The sequence below is a fragment of the Sinocyclocheilus grahami genome, unplaced genomic scaffold (assembly GCF_001515645.1).
Source record: "Sinocyclocheilus grahami isolate Dianchi unplaced genomic scaffold, SAMN03320097.WGS_v1.1 scaffold203.1, whole genome shotgun sequence".
NCBI classification, from domain to species: Eukaryota; Metazoa; Chordata; class Actinopteri; order Cypriniformes; family Cyprinidae; genus Sinocyclocheilus; species Sinocyclocheilus grahami.
The window spans coordinates 767218-786955 of NW_015505382.1; the positions used below are offsets into that span (position 1 = coordinate 767218).

A 19738-nucleotide genomic window follows, 5' to 3' on the forward strand; every position below is an offset into this window, starting at 1 on the left:
CCTCATCATATTTTCTGCATTTAGCTTTTAAATGACCAGCACCTGCCTGGGTCTGTGTGACTTCATCTATGGCTTTTCTAATTATGTCCTTTGGCTGTTTACTGTTTTATTTATTATCTTTTTCTGCTGATGGCCTGCGCTCGACTTGAAGCAGCGCTGCTTAGACCCATGGGTGTGTGTCATCAAAGTACTGCGAGAGCTATAAGAGAGCGCGGACGTCTCCTTATGCTTTCTCTCGCTCTGATCTTCAAGTTGAACACACCTCTTTACTCTCGCCTGTCACGTGACCGTGTAATCGCAGCCTCTGCGATTGAAAAATCTAAATTTTTCATATCGTGATATTATCGCAAATGCAATTAATCGTTCAGCCCTAGTAATAACTGCCGAAAATCAGCTTTGCCATCCAAGGAATATATTTACATTTTAAAACTCCTGTCTAAATGAATGGTTCTTGGTCAGAATGAAGTATAATGTGGACCAGACTTTATGCTACAGTCCAGCATCTGACTATGTAAAGCTGAAAGAGCTCTCTTTTTTAATTAAAATTTTTTTTTTTAGGAATTGTAAAAATGTAGTATATAGCATTCTCTCTCTCTGTTGGCCTATTCTTTTTATGAAGGTTTTCTGTTGCTATGTTTATTGTTAGTGTCTGTCAACACGATAGTCCTACAGCTGAAGAAATGAAGCCCCATGATAGATCTGTGGGGGAGCAGCCCATCGAGAGTTCACACAGTTCATCCTCTTTAAAGGGAGAGAGAGACTGCTTCTTGCATTCATCTTTAATTGAGGAGGGGGCATGAGGAAGCTGGAGTTTGATATTTTCTGCCATCTTTTTTTCTGGGGCGAATTAACTAATGAGTTGAAACAGCCGTTTTGTGTCCAGGATTTCAGTGCTTTCACCTGCAGTCCAGATAAAATCAGGACGGGACGTTCTTACTCCAGAAAGCATTTGACTGGACAAAGTTTCTTGATGATTCATGATTTTTTGGTTTTATTAACTGGAAGAATGAGACTGTACATTTTAAATATATAACATATACATATATCTTATGAAATTTGTTTTGTCAGCACTCGGAAATGATCTGCACAATGTAAAATTCACAGTGCAAATTGCATTTAACATTCTAGTTTGTGGATGCGGATACACCGTTATCTGATTTGCATAATTCCTTGAGTGAAATGGAAAAGGAAGTATGCGTGAATAAATGACACTATCAGCGGCCACATGCAGTCTTATTGAATTCTCTTTCCATTTTGTATTCTCTCTCTGTGTCTCTCTGGTGTCCCTTTCTTTGTCCTTTCAGATATGCAACATTAATTCCACAGCTGCTCCCCAATTTATGTTCACCGTCACAGTGTGTACACACACTTTCACTGACAGCGATGGGTGCGTGTTCATGTGCATATGGAGATGCGTTTGCTTTCTAGACCTCTTGCTCATTGTATGTGTAATATACAAACACATGTTCTTGTTGTTTAAGCATCTGTCTGTGGGTGAAAACATGTTTTGTGTCTCTGCACACACTGACAGTCCAGATGTTCTTCCAGTGCTAAAGGTGATGAGCTGTCAGGAATCTCTCACACCTGATCTTGTCATTAGTATTGTTTCATAGGGTCTTTTTCCCCCATCTGTCATTCCTCTGTTAACTTGTCACACAACATAAGCCAAAAAGTTCTGGCCCCACTATTAAGCCCCTGTTAATTTCTGATTCTCATATATGTGTAAATGATACTTGAAGCTGCAAAAAAAAACATGAACAAAATATCAAAGTGTCAAAAAAAAAAAAAAAAAAATCTGAGCAAGTTTTGCAATTACCTTAAATGTTTAAATGTAATTTTTAGTGCATGTTTGAAATGAGATATTTTGTCTGATCCAATGGATTTTTTTAGTGTATAATCTAAGTTTAAATATTTTGGGGGTCACTCTATATCATAGGGCCATATTTACTAAATAGGTAATTTCCATAATGATCAATCAGGTCTACCAAGAGAATTACTATCGCAGCCATGCCAAGTGCAAAATAGGTTAAGACATGCCTTTTGGGTGTTAAATAATCACACAAAATAATAAATTGAATACCACAAACCCTAGTAAATCACATTGTATTACTTATTCAAATAATCACCTCCCATAAATTTTGAATCTAAGGGAAACTCCTACAAATGCATATGCAATAAGGTCAGCTGCAAAAATAACTCTGTCCACACCTTCCATCACTAATTTTTCACTACGTGTCTTTAGTAAATTCTGACAGCATTTTTTAATGCTAAAAGAGAGTTTGCACTGGCACTGACTTTTAGTAAATCTGGTCCCAAGTTGTTGTTGTTGTTTTTTTATATATATGTATAATGTAGTAGGCTATACATTGTACACTTTAGTACATTAGAAAACAATTGTACAACACTAACAGTGTCTCTCTCTGCTGATCCAAGAAAAAAAGTAGATGTTGTGTCAAACATCAGTAACCTCCATCTGCACAGACTGTGACACACACACACACACTTAGGTTGGTAATTCCATTTTTAAAGTGTATTTTTTAGTTGTTATTCCAGTGTGAAGTGAAGTGTGAAGAATGGTGTTTTTTTTAATCAGCGGTGACAGTTTTGACATGTTTATGTTTAATAAGATTTTGTCATGGCTAATGGCAGTGTACGATTTGATTGTTTCTTTTTTTTTTTTAAAGGTGGCATATCATGAAAATCTGACTTTTCCAGGTTTTAAGTGCTATAATCAGGTCCCCGGTGCATCTACCAACCAAGGAAACGTGAAAAAGATTAACCCAGTAACTTTGTTTTGGTAAGCCTTTTTCTGCAAGCGTCTGAAAAAACGAGCGTGTCTGATTTCGCTCCCTTGGTGACGTGGCAAAGGGATCTCATTATAATATTACCGCCCCTTAATCTGTACGTTTCCACCCACAGCGCCCTCATTTGATTTCACAAGCCACAACGGTGTACCAGCTCTAATGCCATGGCGAAAGTTTGAGCAAAACATGCTAATTGTTCTGTCTTTGGCTGCACAAACGAGCACAAAGCACTATTTACAGTACCAGCCTCAGAGGAGACAAGACAGCAGTGGATTTATTGATTTATTGACTGTATATTGCTGCTGCCACACAGATCTAAAATAAACCTGCGATTTATTTCCCAGCTGTTTACCTTCACAGACATAACCGACTGTTTTTTTGTAACTCGTGTGTTTTTAACGTAAACTTGTGTGTGAATGAGAACTTAGTTTAATACTCACATGCTGTGACAGCCGCTTTCTGTCGGTGTGTGCACTCAGAAAACCGTATATCAGAAGTTTAAACTCATATGGTTTAAAACGCATTATTTCAGCGCGATAAACATGATAATCAGAACCAAAACAGATGCTTTTAGCTGGTCCGAGCTGTTATGGCGCAGCTCTATTCTGGAAAAGGGGGCGAGGAGCAGCAGCTCATTTGCATTTAAACAGACAGGCCCGATAAACTGTGTTTCTGCTTCCACTCAAAATAGGCATTTTCAAAATTATTTAATAAATTATATGTGGAGTATTTTGAGCTGAAACTTCACAGACACATTCTGGGGACACCAGAGACTTATATTACATATTGTAAAAAGGGGCATAATATGTCTTCTTTTAAATAAACATTTAAGTGAAATCGTATTAATAAACATGATTACATCCGAACCTAAACCTAAATCCTAAAGTCTTATGCATTAATGCTTCATTATTTATCACTTCAGTTTTCCTGTTTGTATTGATACAGTTCCATTTAATATATGTGACCATGTAAATGATATTTATGCTCTTCTCATTAACCAGCTGTTGAATATTTATATCCACTTTCCATAATACCATTTGTGATTTGGGTGGGAGCAGTATATCATTGTGAAAGCTCCCTCTCTCTCTTCCTCTCTTTGGATTTCTCTGATGAAGTGTATATGAAGGTCGTACTTCTGCGTTCAATGCTTAACTTAATGAAAACTGAGAAACAATCTGGCACGGGAGGTAAACGGCATCACATGTGACTGTGTGTGTGTGTGTGTGTGTGTGTGTGTGTGTGTGATAACTGAATTAGCGCTGGCACTGCTTTCTGGGATGTTGTACAGGCCTGCTGCTGTATGAATGAGCCAGAAGCACCACATGGTAGCTCATATCAATGACATGCATGTTTCAGCAATTACTCTAATTGATCTGCAATAGAGAAATTAATCTAAAATATTAAAAAAAGATGATAAGGATTAAATAAGGATTAAAAGACAGGAGGGAAGCTTAAGGGAGCCATTTTTCGTGTCATTTTCATGTGTATAAGAGTGTGGATAAATGCTTCTCCTCAAAGAAAAGAGAAAGACATGCAGGCATAATGATAGATGAAGACTGTGTGTGGTAGAAACAGATTGGAAATAATTAGAAAATCTGTATTCAAAGCTCACATTCCAGGTAGCAGATAGCACTGGATTAATGTACGTACATCTAGGCTTGCAATTGTAAAACTTTTTTAAATTATTATTTACTTTCAAATTCATGCACCACAGTCAATTGTAGGCAGTGTATATGTAATATAAAATAAAGACAAATAAATAAATAAATTTATTTAGCACTTTAATTTAATGAAATTTTTTATACCATAACAAAAAGTAATTTCCTTTAACAATACATCCTGCACACAAACTCAGCTATGCTTTGAAGATATTCAGTGCGGCAAGAACCAGTAAGTTCAAGGAAAGAATTAATGCCAAACTTCCAAGGAATGCAGATATCCTGGGGGAAGATACAAGTAAATGAAACTGGTCTATTAATTCTGGAAAATAGGTTAGTTGTGAGTCCGTATTTTATTTCTTTGTTTATAACAGGTTATTATCAAGCAATTTTTGCCAGGGTATATACATAAGGTATATAAAAAGAGGAAATGAAATTGAGAAGTAGAGCGCATGTTAACCCCTTAACTGTGAAAGTGCACGATCCAAACTTACATTTTTATAATTCATGAACTAAAACATTTTGTAACATGATATTGATGTACCATTTTCATGGAAATGCAATGTTTGATTTTAAAATGGGTTTCAAAGGATGAATTTTGAGATTTAAAGTTTTCAATTGATATATAATATCTGATGATTTCTAAAGTGTGATAGAGAAAAAGGCCACAAAGAAGACTTTTTTTGACAAAGGTCAGAACTACATAATTTTTAACAATAACATTGATAAAATATCTATTTGGGAGTCTTAGACCTTTCCAACGATATATAGTTTGTCATGATTAGATTAGGATTTAATTGTAATATAGTGAAGTAAACTTAGGCGTCCCACAGAGGGGACGGGTGACAGGTAAAGTAACAAGTCAAGGAAAAATGTCCTTGATTGTTAAGTAATAAGTAATAAGCTATGACAGCATAAAAGTTAAAGGTCATGGTAGATAATGGAGGTTGAAATTATGTATTGACATACAAATATGAGTTCCTGCAGCAACCATCAGCGATGATTCTATAATGCACCTCATAATGCTTCCTTGTGTGTGTGTGGTCATGCTTCTTTGTCTAACGGTTTAATACCTCCATCAGCCACCCACCGTGACCTTTTGCATGTTCACGCCCTCATGACCTCTGGCTCCATGACAACATGTTGGTGTTTACCAGCCAAGGTTAAGAGTATTTTCACATTCCCTCAAGAGCATGAGAATCCCACACTGAACATACATGATAAAAATTAACCTTAATTTGAACAACACCAGCAAAACAATACCAGCGACGACGACTCCTTTCTTTGCTGCTCTTTTAAACACTTGTTTCATTGTTCCCTGAAATATTTTTGTCTGCTCTTTTTAACTCTTTTAGACATGTAAATTTGCCCCGATGTCCTGTTTACTTCTTTCTTGCTCCTCCCGCATCTGTTGAACTCTTATTGTCAGCTCTATTCTTTCTCCACCCTTTGTTCTCATCCTGCCTTTAGAGAGCTGCCATCACTGTCTCTCTTTTCCTCACTCCCGTTATTGTCGTCTGCTCTCGTATTTTATAAGAGTGCTAAAAATGTATTTATTCACCATATATATATGGTTCTATATCAGATGAGTCTGCAAGGAGTATTGTAATTGGTGCTGAGGTAAACACACTCCCACACTTGCATGCACGTACAGTAAATTGGCGAGGCAAGTTTCTATTTTACTGCGTCTCATTTACCAATGTACCCTCCCATGGGAGCCCTCAGTGCTTTGTTATAGTGAGGTGTAGATGCTTCGGCTTCAGTCAATGTTAATCAAATAACTGTCAGCTCCTTTCTGTGTCCCCCTGTATTTTATATATCTCTCTGCATCTTATTGTTATTGATCTGTTCTCTTCTGAACTATTTTGAGACTAGGTTTGTTTCTTATGGGTATTTGACTTGTAATAAATTTGGAAGGTTGACACGTACTGGGGAGTGATGTGCTTTACTCCAACTAAACTATTTTTAAAAAGCATTTATTTAATAAGTACATACAGTATTTCCCAACCTCTTACTCTAATTAAAGGGTGAATTCACCTGAAAATTTAAAGTTTGTCATAATTTACTTATCTTCATGTTGTTCCAAACCTGTATGACTTTCTTTACGGTCTTCCAGTCAAGTCGCATCACTTTTATTTATGTAGCACTTTATACATTAGGTTGCATTGAAGCAAGTAGCTACACATTATAAATATGAAAGAAATCATGTCAATATTGCTTTTAAAGTAGAATTACAATTGGAGTTTCTATTGTAAAGCAGCTCTTAAGTGTGTTGGTGTTTTTACTCACATCTGACCTCAACAGACTGAACAGAAAAAATGAACCGGAAAAGATTTCCAAAAGAAAGTCAGCTTTGAAACTTCCAAACAAACTTCGCTTTTGGCTGATTTAATTCCATTTCAATTGAAGTATATTAGAGACTTTATTCTGTGGTACATAAAAGAAGATATTTAGATTTTTAGAATTACTTTTTGAAAATTATTTGTCAAGAAATGTCTTCTTTTGTGTTCTAAAGAGAACAAAGAAAGTCATACAAGTTTGGAATGACATGAAGGTGAGTACATTTTCATTTTTGTGTGAACAAACCCTTTAATTTGAGGCTATAAGGAACATTTGTGCTTTGATGGCCTTGTCCCAAATGGTGCACTAAGCACTTGCCGTTCAGACTGTGGACATGATACATGCCAACTACCCTTCAGTGTGATGTACTTCACAATAGCACTGATGGGAATTGAAGGACATGTGTCCTCTTTAAGATCTAAGTGGTTATTACTTCCGTTTCCACATTAGATGGGATGGCCATCATAAAATGCCTCTCTGAAATATGTTTATGAGATAATTTGATATAAAACCAAAGTCTGTGTTTGCATACTAACATCACCCAACAGCATCTGTGGCATGTTGTAACCACAGGGAAGACTCAGTTTGTAAAAGCAGGCACATATTTCAGTGACATTAATGGAAGTCAATGGGGCAAGACATTTTGGAGGGTTTAAAAGCACAAATGTGCTGCTCGTATTTTTATTCATACTCGTGTTGAATTGATTACTTAAACTTTTATTGAACCCAGGGCATTCCTTTGGTTTTCTTTTAACATTACTTTAAAGGTGTATTATGCTGTTTTTAGCTGTTAAAATACTTTGTTGTATCCCTGTAAGCCAACTGTAGGTTGAACCATAAAACAAAACACACGTGACTGCGTTTATGGGAAACAGTCATGCATAGATGGCTAGTTTCTTAATGTATCATACTATTGTAGTTAATCAGTTACGTAGTTGTACAGGAAATGCACCCCTGTTTGTCTTGAGCATCTTGACTAGCCTGTGACATTAAATCAATCAACAGTGTCAGTTTGTTTGACCAATGGAAAACAGTATGCAGAAGCACTTGTTGGTTTTGAAATTTGATTTGATTTGAAACTTAATCTTTAATAAAGGCTTTTTGCTGTTAAGAAACCTGTTCACAGCTTTGGTCAGTTCACATGTCGGCTTATTGATTTGTGGTGCTCAGATCTCTTTTAGGCAGATCTCAACCTCAAAAAACCTGTATTTTATTTCAATTTTATTCTTTCTTTTTGTATGTCTTTCCTTCTTTTTCTTCTATTCTGCATCTGGTGAAGATTCCACCAGCTTTCCCACCATCATATGAGCCATTCAAAAATCCCATCACGAGTCAAATTCCCAAAGAATCTTATTTACTCCAAATCTGGCCTGCACAAATTATACGCATTATTGGCCATCACACAATGATGGTCTGCTTAAAGGCATGGAGGCAGTTTGCGAGGGGCATCTTCTGTTTTGCATTGCAATAGCTGTTAGCGGTATCCAGGCTGGATGAAGTCATGGGTCTGGCGACCCATCAAACACAGCCTAAATGTAGGGAGGACAGACTCAAGCCCTCCATAGCTAATTGTGTTTGAAGTAGAATGCAGAAGCTGGGCTATTCTCTGCTATTCAAATCCAAAGACTGAACTCACAAGCCATTCACTGCAGGGTAGAGCGCTGTCTGAATGGAGGATTCAAAGACCAGGAGCGAGACGAAGAAAGACTGAAAGAAGGAGGGCCTTTTTTCCCATCTTTTCCTTCATAGAAGGGAGCTTTGCATTGCCAAACGTTCGGCGAAAATACTTCCATTGAGTCTTTTGTTCTGTGACCCTGTACAAATTAGGGTTCACACAACGGTTCTTTATGCAACATCAGCCTCAGCTACAGGGGATGTTTGTAAACGTGGCTGTGTTGTTGTAAAAGTGTTAATGGAGAATTATTTAGTTAATTAATAGTCTCGGAATCACTTTTTTCTGTTATTCACATGTACTGAGCACACTCATTCACTCACTGTCAGAACAGAATACTGTACCGTTTAAAAGTTTAGGGATGGTAAGATTTTTAAATGGCTAAATTATTTGATCAAAAATATACTAAAACCAGTAGGTTACAATGGGGCTAAAGGCACCCCGGGGTAAAAGGCGCCTTTGATATTATTTTCATCTAAACCACTGGATGGCCCAAAAACGTGGCGTAGCACTTTCCAAAACATCCGCTTTTCAAGATGCACGTGTATTTTTGTCTGATCGTTGAAGCGATCGCGTGCAGCATCGCAAAGTTGATTCTGTGCTTACTTGATCTAATATTTGATGTTTTTTAAAATGTTGTAGATTTAAGTAGCAAATGAGAATAGCTAAAATTAATGCATATATTTTGAGACAAAGGTCTTCTTTATGATTTTTAGTTTTGTTTAAGATAATTAAAGCAACAGTTTTTAAATAACAAAATAACATGTAAAAGTATGGTATTTTGGGTAAAAAGCGCCCCTGCTGTTGGGGCTAAAGGCGCACAGTAATTCACATGATAATTAATAGACTTTTCCATTTCTTGACATGACATGGTTAGATTCAGATGGTAAATATGATATATTATGTTGGGTGTCCATATTAGAGATAATCACCATGTATAGAATGAAACCATCATATTTAAAAACATGATATTAATCATATCATATCATATAATAAAATATAATTTGTTGTTACTACTGTAAATATATATTCAATTATTATTGGATCTTCTTCAATACTTTCTTTTAAATGTACTTTTATTTTCAAATGAATTTTTATATTAACATATTTTAATGACAATATATTTATTGAAACAAATTAGAACTAATTAATTAATTCTTTTATTTTTCAAAATAAGCAGAAAATAGTACAAACTTTGCTAAAGTGACTGTTTTGAACAAGTATTAACTTAGACATTATTTAAAAAAACATTATTTTAGCTGAAGTATTTGTATCAATACCGTGAGCCTTTTACCCCGTGTATGGGGTAAAAGGGCCCCCTTGCCACCTCATACATTTATAAGATTTTTAAACAAAATAAACAACTTGAATGATTTATTTTCTCACAAAATATGTTGCTCCATTAATGTTCAATACAACGTATATATTTTTTCTGCAATTATACATTTTAGGTGCAGTGAATGGCACATTTTTTCTTAAGGTGGGCCTTTAGCCCCATTGTACCCTAATAGTGTGAAATATTCTTTGATGGATTCTTTGATGAATATAAAGTAAAAAAAAAAAAAAAAAACAGCATTTGAAATAGAAAAATTTGTAATGTATGAGGCACTAAGTGCAAATAATAAATAGGGCAGCGGCTATTTGCAATAAGTGAAAATAGCTTATTTTCTTAGCGATATGCTATTTAACCTAATTTAAAAAGCGAAAGATTCTATTTACATTGAAAAATAACAGTATTTTCTTTGCAATAATATTAGTTAGATGCTATTTATACTACTTATAGTGGCAGATATTTGTACCTTAGTATTGTAGTACATTATAAAACAGTATGCAATAATAACGTATTGAGTGTAAGTTATAATTTTTATTAAAATTATTAAATGGATGCTGCCTTATTGGGACAATAAAGCCCTCCCTACTCCTACCCCTAACCATAACCCCTAAACACCCTTTCCACGTTTCGATTATTTTCTTCATTTCATTGAAAATAAATGCCTTTCTGATCAGATATGCTATGTGAAAAGGGAGAAGGAACTAGTTTGGCAAAAGGCAGATATAAACTCAGGTTGATCGTTTCAAAAAGCCACTGCTTCACCACCTACACCACTGTAGCTGTTATATAGTAGGCGTCTTTTGTAATGCTGTCTAGCCCAAACACACATTGGTGGGCAGAATTAGTGTAAATAGCCTCTGCCAGCAAGTACAAATAGAATGTATAATGTCTTTATATCACTTTTGATCAATTTAATGTCCTTGCTGAATAAAAGTATACATTTGATTCAGTTTTTTCCCCAAATATTATTAACAAAAGATTATGCCATTACTTCATATGGATACATTCATTTTCTTTTCATATTTATGTGTGAAATGCTTGATATGATTAGGCTTTTTTCTTTTTTATGATACCAGGACAGTTGTATCACCCTGACAGGGCTTTATGCCCTCAAAAATATCAAAATGAATTTTAGTTCAGAAATTAAAAGCATGTTCTTCATAGAAGAGGCATATTCAAGTCATTGTATGTATGAATTTATTTTTTAAATATGGTTTTGAATAAATTAATAGATTAAATCAATTAGAACAGGACAAAAATGTGTGTCACATATGAGATTTAAGTGCTACAGATTTTTCACTGCATTATGATCTAGTCACACAGCTATCAAATGGTTTCAGTAACACTTTTGAGTCACAGGAACTACATTTATGATTTTGTGCTTTTCCTTTAAGCTGGAAAAGCATTGATATTGACATAATTTTAATGACGTAAATTAGTCATTAGAAGTATAAAGAATTAGTAAATGATCATTTATAATACATTAGTAAATTATAATTGGTAAATAAATCATGCATCAAGATTTAGGATGGCACTATATTGGCTGTTTTAGGAAAGTGTTGTGGAATGAATGAGAGGATATGAGTTTGGTTGTTTATGTTTCTTTCCAGTGGTGTAATGTAACAAAGTAATAATACTTCTAGGGATGGAACGATTACCGGTTTTACGATAAATCATGATAAAATGCCCTGACGGTTAGTATTATAGTTTAAAATTTAATTATCATCAAAACTGTATTTGATTATCGCAATTTTGAAAACTTGCGGTAAATCCTGTCCAGCCAGCATCAGTCTGACGCAGAAGCAGCATGCAGTGTTGTTGTTGTTTTTTTAACGAGACGAAATGGCGGAAGGCAGTGACGGCGCTCGGGAGATTTTTCAGCCATCTAAGAGGACCAAATCGGTGGTCTGGTCGTATTTTGGCTTTTACAAGAGTCCTGAAAGCAATTTAATCGAGGACGGTCACCCTGTCTGCTGATCTCGCAAGAAGAAAGTCGCTGCAATAGGGGGAAACGTGTCAAATTTGCTCAGCCATCTTCGTGACCACCACCCACTGTTATATAGCGAATGCAAGGTAACTTTTACCTCAATACCAAAACTAACTGGGCAAATAATTGGACAAAAAATATTGATTAGAGATTAAATATTTCATTATCTCACTTGTAATTAACGCAAAGCTTCCGCAAAGAAAAGTTCTCAGCAAGTGGCTTTGAGCCAAGACGAACGAACGTTCAAACTATAAGGTTGACATTTAAGGGATAATGTATTGTATATTCATAGTTAACTTATTACATGGATTTTTTTTTTAACCTATAATAATTTATAAATACGGGAATATGAAATATTGAATTGATATTCATGTTTTGAAATCTTACCTGTTTATAAATCCATTATGAACAGTGTACAAAACAATCGTCAGGACAATATGATCACTACAGCAAAATTATAGTAGCATTAATACTAAATTCCTTAATACTGAGACACAAGACAGCAAGCTGCAATTGAATGAAACGAGAGAGCCGCGTCCGCGCCTCTGTGGTGATACAAGAGACATGGGGCGAATTCCAAACAGAAGTGAGCATCCCTATTACTGTGTTCTTTGAAGGGTGCAGGGTATTACTGTCTCGTATAAGCGTTTGGAACTCCCTTGGCAAAGGGAATGACTGACCAAATGTTACCTTGGCAACGCTGCGCGTGCGTGCAGCATTCAGTACTCCATCAGTTGTTGCAAATAAATATTTATTATTATTATTATTTTATTCAAATATTGGCTAATTGTGTCTTATTTACTATTAAACTTTTTCAAACTAAACGTGCTTACACTACCGTCTTAAATCATATTTCTATCACTGACGAAAAATATGTTGTCTTACATTAAAATAGACTCATTTAATTAGCCTATTCTATTTATGTTTGTATGTGAACTCGAAATCAACCCCAACTTTGCTTTAAAAAGCATCACAAGATCTCCTACCCTGTCTGCTGATCTCGCAAGAAGAAAGTCGCTGCAATAGGGGGAAACGTGTCAAATTTGCTCAGCCATCTTCGTGACCACCACCCACTGTTATATAGCGAATGCAAGGTAACTTTTACCTCAATACCAAAACTAACTGGGCAAATAATTGGACAAAAAATATTGATTACAGATTAAATATTTTGTTATCTCACTTGTAATTAACGCAAAGCTTCCGCGAAGAAAAGTTCTCAGCAAGTGGCTTTGAGCCAAGACGAACGAACGTTCAAACTATAAGGTTGACATTTAAGGGATAATGTATTGTATATTCATAGTTAACTTATTACATGGATTTTTTTTTTAACCTATAATAATTTATAAATACGGGAATATGAAATATTGAATTGATATTCATGTTTTGAAATCTTACCTGTTTATAAATCCATTATGAACAGTGTACAAAACAATCGTCAGGACAATATGATCACTACAGCAAAATTATAGTATACTTTTACTCCGATACATTTCCCCGAAGCATATTCGTTACTTACTACAAAATAGTCAGAAGTCAGAAGAACACGAACTGCAGGAAAGCAGGTTTGACGAATCAGTGGTCTGCCGTTTGCAAGTTAGACTCCTAAAAAACACCGTTGCTCTTTGCTCATGTGCAAACAAGTGCGCGCACAACCACGGATGATCCTTTTTCCACTCAAGTCGAGTCTGGGGTGTGCGATACACAGCATCGTCTGCGATAATATGGTAAGTGTTGTTGTACTGATGTGCGATCAGACATTATCAAGTAGGCTATATCACCAGATCACACACAGAGAGTGTATGCGCATTGATTTATTAGTCTATTAAAATTCTAAATTCAAGACATTCTAAATTCAGACACCCGTCCTTCGGATGAGACATTAAACCGAGGTCCTGACTCTCTGTGGTCATTAAAAATCCCAGGATGTCTTTCCGAAAGAGTAGAGGTGTGACCTCGGCATCCTGGCCAAGTTTGCCCATTGGCCTCTGACCATCATGGCCTCCTAACAATCCCCATATCTACTGTCTCCTCTCCACCAATAAGCTGGTGTGTGGTGGGCGTTCTGGCGCACTATGGCTGCCAGGTGGATGCTGCACACTGGTGGTGGATGAGAGGAGATACCCCCTGACAATGTAAAGCGCTTTGAGTGCCAAGAAAGCTCTATATAAATGTAATGAATTATTAATTATCTAATTATTATTATTATAAATTGTAGACGGCAAAAATGCTTCTGTATGCTTTTTATATTTATAAAATGTAATATAGTTAACAATCTATATCACACAAAGAGTACCGTTTTTCTGCAGATATCAGCATGATAACACATTTAATAATAATTTTATACAAGGTCAGTAAAGTTAGCAATAAGTGACTTACATTTTAGACGTAATAGGCTATTGCTTGTTTTTGCTCAATTTTGCCAACGAAAATAGTTCCAAACAAAGATCACAGCACTGTTTTGCTCTTTTTGAGCAATGGTGTTTACTTATTGAATGAATCAGCTTTTTGAACAAATCGGTTAAATAAATGATTCAGTGATTCACTCGTTAACACAGTCAAATGCTTTGTTCCTGAATGAATCGGTTGAATCTCAATGATTCACTCATTAACAGTCACTTGCTGTCACCTACTGGCTGTTTTAATTTCACATTTGGACTATTTTGTTCATGTTTTAAATCATTTCAAATATCAGTATTCAACCTTTTATGTTAAGAACAAAACATTATTTATGCATCTGTAACTGCAGTTTAAATGCATCCATGTCCCCTTTGAGATACATAAACTGTGTAAATACATCCAAATGCTATTTCAGATGCAGATTCTAAAAATGTTTTCTCATGTTGGAATGAAAGACACTAAGTTACCGGATGAAATGCTTCTTATTCTTACCCAAAAATACAAAATGGAAGAAAGAGTTAAAACTGAACATAATCTCGCTACTCAAGCCATGTATGAACATGTTTTATATTTATTTGCTTCTTTTCCATTTTGCATTTACTTGTACTTTTACTTTCAATACTTAAGTACGTTTAAGATTTAAAAAATACTTTTTGTACTTAAGTACAATAATTATCACATACTTTAAGACTTTTACTCAAGTAATATTGTAAACGGTGACTTCAACTTCTACCAAAGTAATTTTCTGGTAAGATATCTGTACTTTTACTTGAGTATGGCTTTCAGGTACTTTATACACCACTGTTTCTTTCTCAACGCTGGTGCTTGACTGACCTTGGTTATTGTAGGTTAGATTGATTTCATGTTAGGATATGATACAGGATATGTATGCTGCGATTATGTACCAGAATGGTTTGAGTCTTCTACAAGTCCCTTCAAGCAACTCTCACTCTCTCATCTCTGAATTTTTGACCTTTGGTGTCAGGATATAACAGCGTGGTGGTGTTCTTTATGTTCTGACTTCGCTTTAAACATGTTTTTCCTCGGCTAGAGTCTACCACTGCCATCCATCTCTGCCGCTCCCAGAATGCAGCAATAAAGGAATAATTGTATTTCAGAGGTATTAAACAGCCAAAAGCCCCCATCATTGGCGGAGCTGCGAGTAACAAGGTGAAAAATGCAGCCACACATTTATCAGCTGTCAGGCAGGACACTGGATATGTAGCTGGGGATGCAGTGAGCCTCGCTCTTCCGTATATCAAAGAGGTGGACAGAATAATGTAGGTGATTTAGTTCTTCATGGATTCCTTAATTTTTTTTTTCAGGTGAAATTTGCTGATACAAGTCAACTTCACAAGAGAAACGATTCTCTACGCACCAACAAAACAGCGCTCGGGGAACATTTTAACCTTGTTTCAGAGAATCTCTGAAGCCTTTATTATATTTAGTTGTTATCATGTGTTTGTCGCTGACAGAAATTGCAAAATCAATATGACAAAATATCAATTATTGTAAAGTCGATTGTGAATTGTACAACCCATTCAATAAAGCAAACATTTATATTTTAAAAGTATAAAGTCAAATTTTCATGACAAATTTAATTAAATTTGTTAAAACACATTTTAAAAATCAGTGTGATATGGTGATGGGCAGATAAACATCGTAAAGTAACGTTTCCTTGTGACCGTGTATTAGCTTAGCACGTTTTAGCTGGTTTCGCATCTGGTTTTACTTCGATATTTACATAGAAATGGTGATGCAACACAGTACCAAAATTATCACACAAAAGTTTTTTTTTTTTTTTTTATGTCTTTAAGATCAAACATTGAAATTATTATTAGTACTTAATTGTCCATATTGGATCCCACATGATTTGGCTATTTTCTATCAAGTGCAGATGAGTTTGCCCTAATAATGCTGTAGAGTTTGATTGGACATATGGGCATGGGGAGCATTTTCTCCTCTTGTTTAAAAGTTGATTAACCTATTTATTGTGCTGTTCTAACACAATGATAGGGTTAATTGCACTTTATTATTGGGATTTTAGTGCAGCTGACCACTGTGCAAGTTGTTCAACTCAGTGGTCAGATCTGTTCTTCTGCTTCAGGTCTAAATTACTGCTTCATACTGTCTCAGTGTTCAACGAAAATAGTTCCAAACAAAGATCACAGCACTGTTTTGCTCTTTTTGAGCAATGGTGTTTACTTATTGAATGAATCAGCTTTTTGAACAAATCGGTTAAATAAATGATTCAGTGATTCACTCGTTAACACAGTCAAATGCTTTGTTCCTGAATGAATCGGTTGAATCTCAATGATTCACTCATTAACAGTCACTTGCTGTCACCTACTGGCTGTTTTAATTTCACATTTGGACTATTTTGTTCATGTTTTAAATCATTTCAAATATCAGTATTCAACCTTTTATGTTAAGAACAAAACATTATTTATGCATCTGTAACTGCAGTTTAAATGCATCCATGTCCCCTTTGAGATACATAAACTGTGTAAATACATCCAAATGCTATTTCAGATGCAGATTCTAAAAATGTTTTCTCATGTTGGAATGAAAGACACTAAGTTACCGGATGAAATGCTTCTTATTCTTACCCAAAAATACAAAATGGAAGAAAGAGTTAAAACTGAACATAATCTCGCTACTCAAGCCATGTATGAACATGTTTTATATTTATTTGCTTCTTTTCCATTTTGCATTTACTTGTACTTTTACTTTCAATACTTAAGTACGTTTAAGATTTAAAAAATACTTTTTGTACTTAAGTACAATAATTATCACATACTTTAAGACTTTTACTCAAGTAATATTGTAAACGGTGACTTCAACTTCTACCAAAGTAATTTTCTGGTAAGATATCTGTACTTTTACTTGAGTATGGCTTTCAGGTACTTTATACACCACTGTTTCTTTCTCAACGCTGGTGCTTGACTGACCTTGGTTATTGTAGGTTAGATTGATTTCATGTTAGGATATGATACAGGATATGTATGCTGCGATTATGTACCAGAATGGTTTGAGTCTTCTACAAGTCCCTTCAAGCAACTCTCACTCTCTCATCTCTGAATTTTTGACCTTTGGTGTCAGGATATAACAGCGTGGTGGTGTTCTTTATGTTCTGACTTCGCTTTAAACATGTTTTTCCTCGGCTAGAGTCTACCACTGCCATCCATCTCTGCCGCTCCCAGAATGCAGCAATAAAGGAATAATTGTATTTCAGAGGTATTAAACAGCCAAAAGCCCCCATCATTGGCGGAGCTGCGAGTAACAAGGTGAAAAATGCAGCCACACATTTATCAGCTGTCAGGCAGGACACTGGATATGTAGCTGGGGATGCAGTGAGCCTCGCTCTTCCGTATATCAAAGAGGTGGACAGAATAATGTAGGTGATTTAGTTCTTCATGGATTCCTTAATTTTTTTTTTCAGGTGAAATTTGCTGATACAAGTCAACTTCACAAGAGAAACGATTCTCTACGCACCAACAAAACAGCGCTCGGGGAACATTTTAACCTTGTTTCAGAGAATCTCTGAAGCCTTTATTATATTTAGTTGTTATCATGTGTTTGTCGCTGACAGAAATTGCAAAATCAATATGACAAAATATCAATTATTGTAAAGTCGATTGTGAATTGTACAACCCATTCAATAAAGCAAACATTTATATTTTAAAAGTATAAAGTCAAATTTTCATGACAAATTTAATTAAATTTGTTAAAACACATTTTAAAAATCAGTGTGATATGGTGATGGGCAGATAAACATCGTAAAGTAACGTTTCCTTGTGACCGTGTATTAGCTTAGCACGTTTTAGCTGGTTTCGCATCTGGTTTTACTTCGATATTTACATAGAAATGGTGATGCAACACAGTACCAAAATTATCACACAAAAGTTTTTTTTTTTTTTTTTATGTCTTTAAGATCAAACATTGAAATTATTATTAGTACTTAATTGTCCATATTGGATCCCACATGATTTGGCTATTTTCTATCAAGTGCAGATGAGTTTGCCCTAATAATGCTGTAGAGTTTGATTGGACATATGGGCATGGGGAGCATTTTCTCCTCTTGTTTAAAAGTTGATTAACCTATTTATTGTGCTGTTCTAACACAATGATAGGGTTAATTGCACTTTATTATTGGGATTTTAGTGCAGCTGACCACTGTGCAAGTTGTTCAACTCAGTGGTCAGATCTGTTCTTCTGCTTCAGGTCTAAATTACTGCTTCATACTGTCTCAGTGTTTAAAAAAGACCCTTAACCCTAAAAAGAAAAAAATCCCACAATTAAATAATTCCAACATTTCACTAAATTTACAGTGTTTATTTTATCAACAATATTACTGACAGAACGTTCCTTAAAGGGGTCATATGATGCTGCTAAAAAGAACAGTGTATTTGGTGTAATGAAATGTGTTTATGCGGTTTAAGATTAAAAAAAAAAAACATTATTTTCCACATACTGTACATTATTGATTCTCCTCTATGCCCTGCCTTTCTGAAACGCGTCGATTTTTACAAAGCTTATCAGTCTGAAAAAGCGAGGTGGGCTGTGATTGGCCAGCTATCCAGTGCGTTGTGATTGGCCGAATACCTCAAGCGTGAGACGGAAATGTTACGCCCCTTGCCATATTGTGATGATGCCCTGCCAGGCCGGAGCGATGATTCAAAAACATGAAAACCCATTATAAACGAGGCATTCGTTGCATCCAGTGTGGACATAATTATGGATTATAATGACTTATACTGTCTTTTTACGCATTGCGTTGCATCGCGCCGCGTAAACATAAAACCATGTCTGCATTTGTGATCAAAGAAATGACAAACAATAAGCCTACTCTACACTGCCCAAATATATTTACATATATAAAATATAAAAACTCTTTAAATATAAAAGACGTACTTACAGTCTTTGAGTCAGAACAGCCGGCATTGTAGTCTACTCTACCAGGATCAGGAAACAGTCCTCCATAAAATGTGCTGCACACATCTGAATATTTGGGTTGAAGTGTTCTGGAACAGTGTTGTAAATACAACTTAACCACTGATTTCTAGTTGTGTCCATTTTTGGAAGGCCAAACAAAGTAGTTTCGCTTTCACAACAAAACAGCGTCATACACCGCGGCCTACAGTGAGCAGAGGCCGGGGGCTAGCAGGAGGAACGACCGGAGGGTTAGAGTGAGCAGAGGCGGGTGGGCTTGAGAATGGCGCAGCCGGCGATTTCGACGAAGGAGCATCCGGAAGGACATGTGACGACTCCGGGCTGGACTCCGCTTCGTCCACGGTGAAAGCCTATCCAGCGATCAACAGCAAAAAGATGTAGTATTTCCTCAGCAACCAGCACGGATCAGCTCCAGGCATGACGCAGCAGATATCGTCCTCTTTTGGAAGACCAAACAAAGTAGTTTCGCTTTCACAACGAAGCACACAGCGTCTTTACGACATGGCGGCGGCAACAACAATACTATAGCGAGAATAAAAGTTACGCCTTCTTCCTTTGCGTGAACATTTGGGCGGCGTTATGCAAATCTTATCA

At 35.8% G+C, this 19738-nt stretch overlaps 1 long non-coding RNA gene across 1 annotated transcript in view; it reads left to right on the forward strand.

Annotated features, from left to right (window-relative positions):
- Positions 1 to 19344, forward strand: part of LOC107595528 (uncharacterized) — a 20353-nt gene extending 1009 nt beyond the window's left edge. Inside the window, exons 2-3 of the long non-coding RNA XR_001610274.1 lie at positions 2434 to 2446; positions 19335 to 19344. This is a non-coding gene — a long non-coding RNA (uncharacterized lncRNA). The remainder of the gene's footprint in view (positions 1 to 2433; positions 2447 to 19334) is intronic.
- The last annotated feature ends 394 nt before the right edge of the window (positions 19345 to 19738 follow it).